Below are 12,358 nucleotides of genomic sequence, written 5' to 3'. Positions count from 1 at the left end.
GGTTCACATACTTTTGCCACTCACAGATATGTAATATTGGATCATTTTCCTCAATAAATAAATGACCAAGTATAATATTTTTGTCTCATTTGTTTAACTGGGTTCTCTTTATCTAATTTTAGTACTTGTGCGAAAATCTGATGATGTTTTAGGTCATATTTATGCAGAAATATAGAAAATTCTAAAGGGTTCACAAACTTTCAAGCACCACTGTATCTCCTCCCATATCTTCTGACTCCTCTGGAACCAGGAGTCTATGGCTGGAATCTGCGTAGGAATATCATTCCACAGAAAAAATGGGGGTTGGTATCCAAGTATGCACTGGAATGGGATTAGCTAAGTGGCTGAATGTCTGAGAGAATTTTGTGTGTACTTGTCCTATGGAAGGAATCGTGCCCAATCCTTCTGGTTCCGCATGCAGTATATGCAGAAGAAGCAGCCCACTTCTTGATTTTGCTCATTCTGCTTGGCTGTTGAACTGTGGGTGATATCCAGAGGTGAGACTAACTGACACTCCCAACCTGTCCATGAAACGTGACCATAACCGTGATATGACCTGGGGGCCTTGGTCATTGACAATGTCTTCAGGAATACCATAGTAGCAGAAAATGTGATTGAATAGTAGTTTGGCAATTTCAAATGCAGTGGGAAGACCCAGTAGTGGGATGAGTCTGAGTGTCTTAGAGAACCTATCAGTGATGACCAGGATGACAGTGTTACCTTGAGACTGGGGTAGGTTGGTGATGAAATCAAAGGCGATGTGTGACCAGGGCCGCTGGGGTACTGCGAGAAGACAGTTTGCTGGCAGGTGGAGCTCTGGGAACCTTGGCTTGGGCACAGACAGAGCATGAGGAGATGTAATGGTTGATGTCTGAGATCATGTTTTCCCACCAGTACTTGCATTGGAGGAGCGATGGCTGCTGGGATGTCCGGTGGCAGGAGAGGAATGTGCCCAGGTGATTAGTTTGCCTCTAAGTCTGGGTGGAATGTGCAAAAGTCCCGGAGGGCAGTTTTCCAGTGGGCTTGTGGGCTGTGCCTGTCTGATCTCTCTGTTGACGTCCCAGGTTATGGCTTGCAGAAAGCATTCGGGCAGTAGGATAGTGATAGGTTTAGACGGGTGAGGTCAGGATGTGTAGTTTCAGGAGAGAGCATCAGCCTTGGTTTTTCTGGAACCTGGGCGATAGGAAATGGTGAATTGAAATCGGAAGAAGAACAGGGCCCTTAAGGACTGATGGGGGTTCAAACACTTCGCTGTCTCTAAGTATTCTAAGTTCTTATGATCAGTCAGGATCATGAATGGGTGTGCTGTGCCTCCCAACCAGTGCCTCCACTCCTCAAAGGCCAGCTTGACAGCCAAGAGCTCTTGAGTACCAATGTCAGTTTCTCTTGGTGGGTGTGAGCTGCTTAGAGTAGAACATAATGGGGTGCAACTTAGGTTGTTCTCCAAGGTGCTGTGACAGAACTCCTCCTATTTCTGTTTCTGATGTGTCCACCTCCACTACAAATGATTTGGAGGGATCTGGGTACTGAAGTATGGGGACTGTAGTGAAAGGGGTTTTCAGCTGGTTGAAAGCCTGATTGGCTGCCAGACTCCAGTGGAGGCGACAAGGTCCATTTTTCAGGAGACCAGTGAGAGGGGCTGCAATGGTGCTGTATCCATGGCTGAAGCAACAGTAGAAGTTGGCAAATCCCAGAAAGTACTGCAACTCCTTGACTGAAGTGGGAGTGGGCCATGATGTCACGGCTGTGACCTTCGCTTGGTCCATGCTCACTCGCTCTGAGCTGATAATAGAGCCCAGGAATGAGATCTGGCTGACATGAAACTCACATTTTTCTGCCTTAACATACAGGTGATTCTGGAGCAGGCAAGAGAGCATTGACCTGATGTGCTCGTGGTGGATGTTCTCATTGGGGAGTAGATCAAGATATCCTCAATGTAGGCGATAACCAACCTCCCTAATGTGTCCCTGAGCACGTCATTGATGAGGCACTGGGAGCACAAGAAAGTCCATAAGGCATGACCAAATATTTGAAGTGGTCCGCAGTGGTGTTCAAAGCGGTTTTCCACTTGTCACCCTCATGAATTCTGACCAGGCTGTAGGCACTGTGAAAGTCTAGTTTTGAGAATATTTTAGCAGATCTGAGTTGTTCTAGGGCTGAGGGTACTAGTGGGAGTTGATATGGGTACTTTACTGTGATCTGGTTCAGGCCTTGATAGTCTATGCATGGCTGGAGACCCCCTCCTTTCTTTTTGATGAAGAAGAACCCAGCCGAGGCTGGAAATGTTGAATGTCTGATGTATTCCTGCTGCAGAGCTTCTTGTATGTACTCTTCCATAGCTGCTTGTTCCATCAGAGACAAAGGGTAAATGCGGTTTTGAGGGGGGAGTTGTACCTGGGAGGAGGTCGATGGCACAGTCATTGGAACGGTGAGGAGGCAGACCACAGGCTTTCCCCTTTGGTGAATACTTCCTTTAAGTCGAGGTAACAAGCTGGGACATTGTTGAGGGAGTCAAACTGAGGGCTCTCTACAGAAGTGGACAAGAGCATGAGTTGGGGAAGTTTCAAGCAGTTCTGAAAACAGGAAGTAGACCACTGAAGAATGTCCCATTGCTGCCAGGAAATCAGAGGATCATGGAGTTGGAGCCAAGGGTATCCCAATATTAGGTCATGATGTGAAGTTGGGGTGACAAGAAAGGTTATGCATTCAGTGTAAATGGCACCTACTTGAATCTCAAGGGGAGCTGTTTGTGTTGAGACCAATCCCTCACCTACGGATCCCCTGTCGATGGCCTTCAGCTTGATTGGTCTCAAAAGTGCATGGGTCATGAGTTGATATCTCTGCACAATCACACTGTTTATGAAGTTTTTGTCTGTCCCTGAGTCTATGAATGCAGAAAGCACATGGGTGGAGTCTGGTAGCTTTAATAACACTGGCACTTGAAAAGATTATGAGTTGCGAGATGGCTCTGGACTCACCAGGTTAGTTGGGCTAGTAGCCTTGCCTGGCTGATGGTCCCATGGGGGTCCAGTAGTACACTTTAAGATCAGATGAATGGCCTAACTGCAGTAAAAGCAAAGGCCCTCACATCATCTCTCCCACTCTGACCATTGCAGTTGTATATGTGAGACCTCCATAGGAGTTACGAGGTTTGTGTTGGAAGAGGGAGCAGGAGATAGTTGTAATGAGGGTTGCTTTCAGATGAGGTGATCTAGATGGATGGCCAGATCAATGAGAGAGTCCAGAGAGAGATGTTTGTCACAGCATGCCAGCTTGCTGAGCACCTCTGGACACAAACCTTGGCAAAACATGGCTTTCAAGGCTGGCTCGTTCCAGCCGCTGTCTGTAGCTAATGTGTGGAAATCCAGTGCATACTCCATGATGCTCCCTTCTCCCTGTTGGATCATTAGTAGACTCTCTCTGACCTCTATTCCCTCAGGTTGATGGTCAAAGACTCTCGTGAACAGCTCCAGAAAATGGTCATAAGAAGTAGTGTGTTCGCCCCCATGCATCCAAACCATGCTTGCCCACTGGAGAGCTTTACCGGTGAGAAGACTGATGAACTGGGAGATCTTGTGTTCGTCAGTTACTCTTGTGAGTGATGAAAAATAATATATAGATTTAGGCACTGCCTAAAAGCGGAGCTCCCATCTGTTTCTGGGTTGAAGAATTTTCTTATATCATAGCCAGCCTCTTTTGTTTAATTTCTTTACCGGCTAACACTGACCCCTAGGCGGCGTGTAGGACTGGCAATTACCAACACTGGCCCCTAGGCGGCGTGTAGGACTGGCAATTACCAACACTGGCCCCTAGGCGGCATGCATGACTGGCAATTACCAATACTGGCCCCTAGGTGGTGTGTATGACTGGTAATTACTAACACTGGTATGGTGGAAGGCACACAAGACCGAAACCATCAGAAAACAACTTGATGGGTTTCTTTATGTATCCACACTCTATTCCTATGGGGCTCCGCTCGGGTAGGCCGGAGCTCCACTATAATGGCCAGGGTTCCTGCTGGCGCTCGTCACACTTGTCACTGATGAACATAATCCATCAGTAACAAAGAGAAAATTACTAGCAGTCGTCATGGTGAGGAATGTGTGTCATGATAAATAAATAAATAAATCCCCAGTTTAGACTGCGCCATTCTTAGCGTGAAGTTCACGCAAAGAATGGCGCAGTCTAAACTGGGGATTTATTTATTTTTTTTTTGAGCGCACTTCTTCAAACACTGAAGATAATTTAAGGGCTGACACAGTTACAGGGGAGGCACATGAAATACACATCTGACAGGGGTCTGTTAAATAAAATATAAAATTAGGTCCTACCTAATTGCGGAGCTTCCATTCAAATGAAAACAAACATGCAACAGATGATGTACTTTGATGTGTTTCAATTTCAATTTTATCACGAGAAGATAAATTTCTCCAAACCCACATGTATATTATTCTTTTTATTACTATAAACTAAATTGTGCTTTAGGGATTTATAGCAAAATGTTTTGAAAACAAAAGATAGACGATTCATGAAAACACTGAGTGGATTCAGGCCAACTTGTCAGGTCCCGAAGGATTTTGCAGTGATTTCAAAATCTCATCTCATTATCTCTAGCTGCTTTATCCTGTTCTACAGGGTCACAGGCAAGCTGGAGCCTATCCCAGCTGACTACGGGCGAAAGGCGGGGTACACCCTGGACAAGTTGCCAGGTCATCACAGGGCCGACACATAGACACAGACAACCATTCACACTCACATTCACACCTACGGTCAATTTAGAGTCACCAGTTAACCTAACCTGCATGTCTTTGGACTGTGGGGGAAACCGGAGCACCCGGAGGAAACCCACGCGGACACGGGGAGAACATGCAAACTCCACACAGAAAGGCCCTCGTTGGCCACTGGGCTCGAACCTGGACCTTCTTGCTGTGAGGCGACAGCGCTAACCACTAAACCACCGTGCCGCCCCCGATTTCAAAATCAACATCACTATTTAGAATTAAATTCCTACAACTCATCATTTCTATTAATTCATTTTTTACACGTTTTCTTTCTCTTTCAGCTTGTGGCTTTTCTTGTGAAAGATTTATTCACCTTTCTCTCACTCTTTCACCACTTCTTTCCTTTTCTTCCTCTGTCAAAACTCTCTTTCTCTTCCCAGTTTTGACTTCATCTTTCTCTCCTTGGTTAACTTGTTCTGACATCTTTTTAAAGTTTGTATTAAAGTTTGTAAAAATGATTATTATTTTGTTGCGCTGTTTGAGTTGTTCTTGGTGGAAAAACCCGATAAATATGAAATTATCTGTAGACAAAAATAAGTTATTTAGGCGCGCTCACGCTTCTAGTTCTGGCCAAAATCAAACAGCCAATCAGAATCGCAAGGGGCGGGGACAGACGGATGCAGCTGGGATCCCTGTGTGTCCATGAAAAATCAAGTCAATAGGTTACCAGGTTTTCTTAAGTATGGAGCTCCGCGACAAAGAACATTGAAGAAGGAATCCCTTGCAGTTGGAAACTTCCCCAGAAAACGTTTCAGGCAGAGGAATGCTTCGAGGTGCACCTGCAGGTGATGAGGGGCGTGTTAGGACGGCCTGTGACATCCTGGTGTTGAGATCACTGATCATCTGCTGGTGCCTTCCTAACAGACAACCCTGTGTGTTGATTGCAGTCTGCTTTGCCTCCTCTGCTGCATCCATGGATGGCAAAGTATCCTGTCAGATTGCAGGCACTTACGGATGTGGATGCATGGGAGAGCGGGTACAGCGCAAACTGCAGATAAAGCCAAAGCCAAGAGCTCTCGAGTACCAATGTCAGTTTCTCTTGGTGGGTGTGAGCTTCTTAGAATAGAACATAATGGGGTGCAACTTGGGTCATTCTCCAAGGTGCTGTGACAGAACTCCTCCTATTTCTGTTTCTGATGTGTCTACCTCCACGACGAATGATTTGGAGGGATCTGGGTGCTGAAGTATGGGGTCTGTGGTGAAAGCGGTTTTCAGCTGGTTGAAAGCCTGATCGGGTGCCAGACTCCGGTGGAGACGACAAGGTTCATTTTTCAGGAGACCAGTGAGAGGGGCTGCAATGGTGCTGAACCCATGGATGAAGCGACGGTAGAAGTTGGCAAACCCCAGTGTAAAACTTCCTGATGTGGGTGGAGCACAGAAGCACGGAAGGCAAGAGTTGATATTTGGACGAATATCTTTTTATTCGGCTTTTCAGCTTGCTTGCTTCCTTTCATCCATCCATCACTCACTCACTCACTCATACACACACACACACACACACACACACGCATTGTGGTTGGGGAGAGAACCCTCTTTCTCTGCTGTCTTTCTTCTTTTATGCTCCATCCCTGTAACAAACAGAGACACACACACACACACACACACACACATTAACTGACAGCAGGTGGAATGACTTAGCCACTTACCTTCCCCGACCCCACCCTCCATTCACAGACTGCTGCTTGGCCATGCCCCCGCTGCCACATACCCCCACCACCCAACTCAGGCCGGGGAGCCGTCCGGCCTGAAGCTGACTCCTCCCCCCGATGGGACAGGAAGTCCGCCACCACCATCTGCGCCCCCGGCCTGTGGATCACCTCGAACTTAAATGGCTGGAGGGCGAGATACCAACAGGTGATCCGCGCATTGGCATCCTTCATGCGGTGGAGCCACTGGAGGGGTGCGTGGGCCGAACAGAGAGTGAAAGGGCGCCCCAGCAGATAGTATCGGAGGGCAAGGACCGCCCACTTAATGGCGAGACACTCCTTCTTGATTGTGCTGTACCTGCTTTCATGCATCAAGAGTTTCCGGCTGATGTACAGCAAGGGGTGTTCCTCGCCCTCCACCTCCTGGGACAAAATGGCCCCCAGTCCTCTGTCCAATGCATCAGTCTGCAAAATAAACAGGAGAGAGAAGTCAGTGGAGTGTAAAAGTGGCCCCCCACACAGTGCAGCTTTTACCTCAGAGAAGGCCTGTTGGCACTGCTCAATTCACTGGACTGGATCTGGAGCCCCCTTTTTAGTGAGATCGGTTAGCGGGCTGGTGACATCCAAATAATTAGGTAGAAACCTACGATAATAGCCAGCCAGCCCCAAGAACCGTCTCACCTCCTTTTTGGTCTTGGGCCTTGGGCAGGCTGCAATTGCTGCGGTCTTGTTAATTTGGGGATGCACCTGCCCATGGCCCAAGTGGAACCCCAGATATCGTACTTCCACCCGCCCAGTTGCACACTTTTTTGGGTTAGCTGTGAGGCCCGCTTGCCTCAGCGACTTTAGGACAGCCCTCAGGTGTTCCAAGTGCCGCAGCCAATCATTACTGTAGATTACGATGTCGTCTAGATAGGCGGCCGCGTAGACAGCATGAGGGTGGAGGACCCTGTCCATAAGCCGCTGGAATGTAGCGGGCGCCCCAAACAACCCAAAAGGGAGTGTGACAAATTGGTGTAATCCAAACAGTGTGGAAAAGGCCATTTTCTCTCGGGATAGAGGAGTCAAGGGGATTTGCCAATATCCCTTTGTTAGATCCAGTGTCAAATAAAAGCGAGCAGCGCCTAACCGATCAAGCAACTCATCAATACGAGGCATTGGGTATGCATCAAATTTAGACACCACATTGACCTTTCTATAGTCCACACAGAACCGGACCGACCCATTGGTCTTGGGAACCAGGACCACTGGGCTGCTCCAGTCTCTGTGGGACTCCTCGACTATGCCCATTTCGAGCATAGCCTTGAGTTTGTCCCGAACCACCTTTTTCTTGTGTTCGGGCAAGCGGTAAGGGCGGCTATGCACTACCACCCCCGGGGTCTTTTCGATGTGGTGTTCTATGAGGTGGGTATGACCAGGAAGGGGCGAGAATACATCGGAAAATTACTTCTGCAACTTGGCTACCTCCGTGAGTTGGGCTGCTGAGAGGTGGTCTCCACAAGGGACCGGAGTGGTCCGAGATGTTATCTTTTTTACCTCCGGCCCCAGCTCTGCCTTCTCTGGGACTACCGACGCCAATGCCATGGGGACCCCCTCATTCCAGCATTTTAAAAAGTTGAGGTGGTAGATTTGCAGTGCCCCGCACCTATCCTTTCACTTCACCTCATAGTCGACGTCCCTGACTCGCCATGTGACCTCAAAGGGCCCTTGCCACTTGGCGATTAATTTAGAACTCGACGTGGACAATAACACGAGCACTTTGTCTCCCAGCATGAACTCTCTAAGGCGCGTGCCCCTGTCATACAGCTGGCTTTGATGTTCTTGTGCCTGCTGTAAATTCTCCTGGGTTAGGTGCGTGAGGGTGTGGAGTTTTGCACGCAGGTCAAGAACATACAGGATTTCATTTTTACTCAGTGAAGGTCCCTCCTCCCAATTTTCCCATAGCACGTCCAGAATGTGGCGGCACGGTGGTGTAGTGGTTAGCGCTGTCGCCTCACAGCAAGAAGGTCCTGGGTTCGAGCCCCGGGGCCGGCGAGGGCCTTTCTGTGTGGAGTTTGCATGTTCTCCCCGTGTCCGTGTGGGTTTCCTCCGGGTGCTCTGGTTTCCCCCACAGTCCAAAGACATGCAGGTTAGGTTAACTGGTGACTCTAAATTGACCGTAGGTGTGAATGATTGTCTGTGTCTATGTGTCAGCCCTGTGATGACCTGGCGACTTGTCCAGGGTGTACCCTGCCTTTCGCCCATAGTCAGCTGGGATAGGCTCTAGCTTGCCTGCGACCCTGTAGAAGGATAAAGCGGCTAGAGATAATGAGATGAGATGAGACGTCCAGAATGCCACGCGGCTTATGCCCATATAATAATTTGAAGGGAGAAAACCCCGTGGAGGCTTGCGGGACCTCTCATACTGCAAACAACAGGGGCTCGAGCCACTTATCCCAATTACGTGCATCTTCACTTACGAATTTACGGATTATGTTTTTGAGTGTCTGGTTAAATCGCTCTACTAAGCCATCCGTTTTTGGGTGATAAACACTGGTGCAGATAGACTTAATCCCCAGTAACCCATACAGCTTGCGCAGCGTGCGTGACATAAACGAAGTGCCTTGGTCTGTCAGGATTTCTTTTGGAATCCCGACCTGGGAGATAAAGCGGAAGAGCGCTTCCGCGGTACTGCATGCTGAGATATTGCGGAGAGGCACTGCTTCCAGATATCGCATTGCATAGTCCACTAGAACTAAAATAAAGCAATATCCCCATGCTGACTGATCTAATGGCCTGACGAGATCCATCCCAATTCGCTCAAACAGGGTCTTGATTAGAGGAAGAGGGCGCAAAGGAGCTTTTGGAGTGGCCGCGGGATTTACTAATTGGCATTCACGGCATGCCGCACACCACCGATGGACATCGCCACGAATCCCTGGTCAATAGAACCGGGCCATTATTCGGGCTAGTGTTTTATCTTGCCCCAAGTGTCCAGCCATGGGACTAAAGTGAGCCGCATGGAACACGAGTTCCCTATGGCTCTTTGGGATTAACAACTGGGTTATTTGTTCCTTGGTTTGAGTGTCCTGTGTCACTCGGTACAGTTTATCTTTAATAATGGAAAAATAGGGGAAGGTTGGTGCTGCGCTTGGCTGAAGAGTTTGACCATTGATTACTCTCACTTGGTCAAACGCATGCCGCAGAGTCTCATCCTGTGGCTGCTCCCGAGAGAGGGAGGAGGAGCAGGCTGCTCCTCACTCTGTCGCGGTGTTGATGTAGACGGCTCTGCGACAGCTTCTCCAGTCAACGTCACATCGGGACCTTCTCGTGACCTACTAGTGCAGGACCCACTGCGTGTTAAATATTCCATTAGGTTTTTAAATCCCGGCCAATCAGTACCCAAAATCAATGAGTGGGTGAGACGGGGACTAACCGCCGCCTTTATTCTATGCATTTCGCCCCAGAATAGAATTTGGACAGACACTAGAGGGTAATGGTAAACATCCCCGTGCACACACACAACACTTTCACCACCTGTGCTCCCCCCAGTGCCTCACCTTGCACCAGGCATTGGTGAACTGAGGTCTGATTACAACCGGAATCCACCAAAGCGTGATATGTAGCCCCTTGAATACTCACCGGTATGCGATATGTTATGACCCGATCGGGGGCGGTTTCTGGCACGTCGGGGATCCGGATTACAGCACCCACCTCCCTTGCAGAGCTCTGACCTTGGAGATGCTCCGATTCGCTGCCGCACCAGCACACCGGCCCAGGCTTTCCCTCTGCACTAGTGTTATGGGTGTCACTCACCTGAGGGGGAGACAACACAAACACAGGAGAGGGAGAGGGGAGGACACAACAGGTGTGACGGGCCGGCTGGGGAGGGGCCAGCCGTCGCCTCTGTGGCAGGGGAACGGGGTGGGGCGAGAGACAGGGGGAGAAAAGAGAGAGAGAGAAGAGAAGCGAGGGGAGACGCCTCATCTGCCTGCCATTGGAGCCACCTTCAGATGGTCCTCTGCCAGCTCAATGGCTTGCTCCAGTGACGCTGGGTGATGACACTGGACCCATTCTGCCATTCCTTCCAGAAGTCGAAAGACAAACTGCTCCAGTGCCACCAGATCGATGATCCCGATGGCATCATGGTTTTCCACCCTCAGCCACCACCGGCAGGCGTCCTGGAGTTGCTGGCCGAATGCAAACGGCTGGCCGAATTCTTCCAATGCCAGCGTCCGGAAGCACTGGCGATGTTGCTCCGGTGAGCGGCCGAGCCGCTGCAGGATGGCTTTCGTTAGGTCAGCGTAGACCAGCCGGCTGTCAGCAGGAAGCTGCTGTGCTGTGAGCTGCACCTTGCCAGTCAGGAGCAGGAAAAGGCGTGCCACGCGCTGCTCCTGTGGCCACCCCCATGCCTCGGCTGCTTGCTCGAAAAGAGCGAGGAATGCTTCCAGATTGTCCTGCGGTCCCATCTTTGTGAGGGTGGTGGCAGTGGTGGTCGACACCCCTGCTGACACGAGCTGGTGCCGGAACGCCTGGCGATCTTCCTGCTGCGCCAGTATCAAGGCTTCAAAGCGTTGCTCCTGCTCCTTTCAGAGGGCAATCAGTTCTTGATGCTGGTTCTGCTGGGCGGTAGCGAGGGCAAGGATGAGCTCTTCGAATGGGGAGGACTCCATGGGGTGGTTCTCTTCTGTGCTCCCGGGTTTCGGCACCACTGTAAAACTTTCTGATGTGGGTGGAGCACAGAAGCACGGCAGGCGAGAGTTGATATTTGTACGAATATCTTTTTATTCGGCTTTTCAGCTTGCTTGCTTGCTTGCTTCCTTTCATCCATCCCTCCATCACTCACTCACTCACTCACTCACTCACTCACACACACACATGCATTGTGGTTGGGGAGAGAGCCCTCTTTCTCTGCTCTCTCTCTCCTTTTATGCTCCGTCCCTGTAACAAACAGAGACACACACACACACACACATTAATTGACAGCAGGTGGAAGGACTTAGGCACTTACCTTCCCCGACCCCGCCCTCCATTCACAGACTGCTGCTTGACCACGCCCCCACTGCCACACCCAGAAAGTGCTGCAACTCCTTGACTGAAGTGGGAGTGGGCCATGATGTCACGGCTGTGACCTTGGCTTGGTCCATGCTCACTCCCTCTGAGCAAAGCCAGAGCAGCGCAGGGCAGACGAGAAGACGAAGTAGGAAGTAAACATAAACAGTGGTCTTTAACAGAAAGTCAGTCAGAAACCAAATGGCTTGGTAAAGTCAGGTACGGGACACAGAACGATACTTCACCAGGTGTGTTTGTGAATGCTGAGCTGATATTGCAAAGGTGATTATGGGATAATTGGAGACAGGTAATGTAGTTAAAACTCTGGTGATGGGGGGGGCACTGTGTATCATGGGAAATGTAGTCCGGGGCAGCCATGTTTGGCGGCTGCTTCGAACTCAGGTGTTCAGTGTTGTTACTGACACTATTAAATTTGGTAAAGAGACTATTTTAAAGTTGTTATTAAACTATTAAACTAATTGTTAAACTTGTTATTGAATTAAGTCATACTAGCTTTAACATCTAAAACAAACTAGTTATCAATTAAAAACTACCATCAATATTTGGTGAAAATTAGCCACCAAAATTAATAAAATGAGGTAGTTAAAATGTTAATTTTGTAAAAACTCAATTTCAAGTAAATAAAATAATCAATTTAAAAAAGAAAGAAAACTATCAAATTTGATTTAAAAAACAAAACAAAATTGGCTTTCAGATTTTAAAATAAGTTTTCAATTAAAGACCAGCGATCAAATTAGTAAAAACTGTCTATAAATCAAACTTACTGATCACATTTAATAAAAGCTAACTTTTAAGTTTTAGAAATTTGAATCTTTAATTTAAAAAAAACCCACTTATAATCTGTGGAAATAGTTTAGAGTTTTATTGTACATCAGCTCA

At 48.6% G+C, this 12,358-nt stretch overlaps 1 protein-coding gene across 1 annotated transcript in view; it reads left to right on the top strand.

Annotated features, from left to right (window-relative positions):
* The window catches only part of LOC132897551 (zinc finger protein 385C-like), a 58,892-nt gene that overhangs the window by 33,120 nt on the left and 13,414 nt on the right, over nucleotides 1-12,358 (top strand). The gene's annotated exons all lie outside the window — the stretch shown is intronic.

This window comes from Neoarius graeffei, chromosome 14, assembly GCF_027579695.1.
Source record: "Neoarius graeffei isolate fNeoGra1 chromosome 14, fNeoGra1.pri, whole genome shotgun sequence".
Classification (NCBI taxonomy): Eukaryota; Metazoa; Chordata; class Actinopteri; order Siluriformes; family Ariidae; genus Neoarius; species Neoarius graeffei.
Note: the sequence above shows the minus strand (reverse complement) of the source record. Positions and strands in the feature narration are given on the sequence as shown.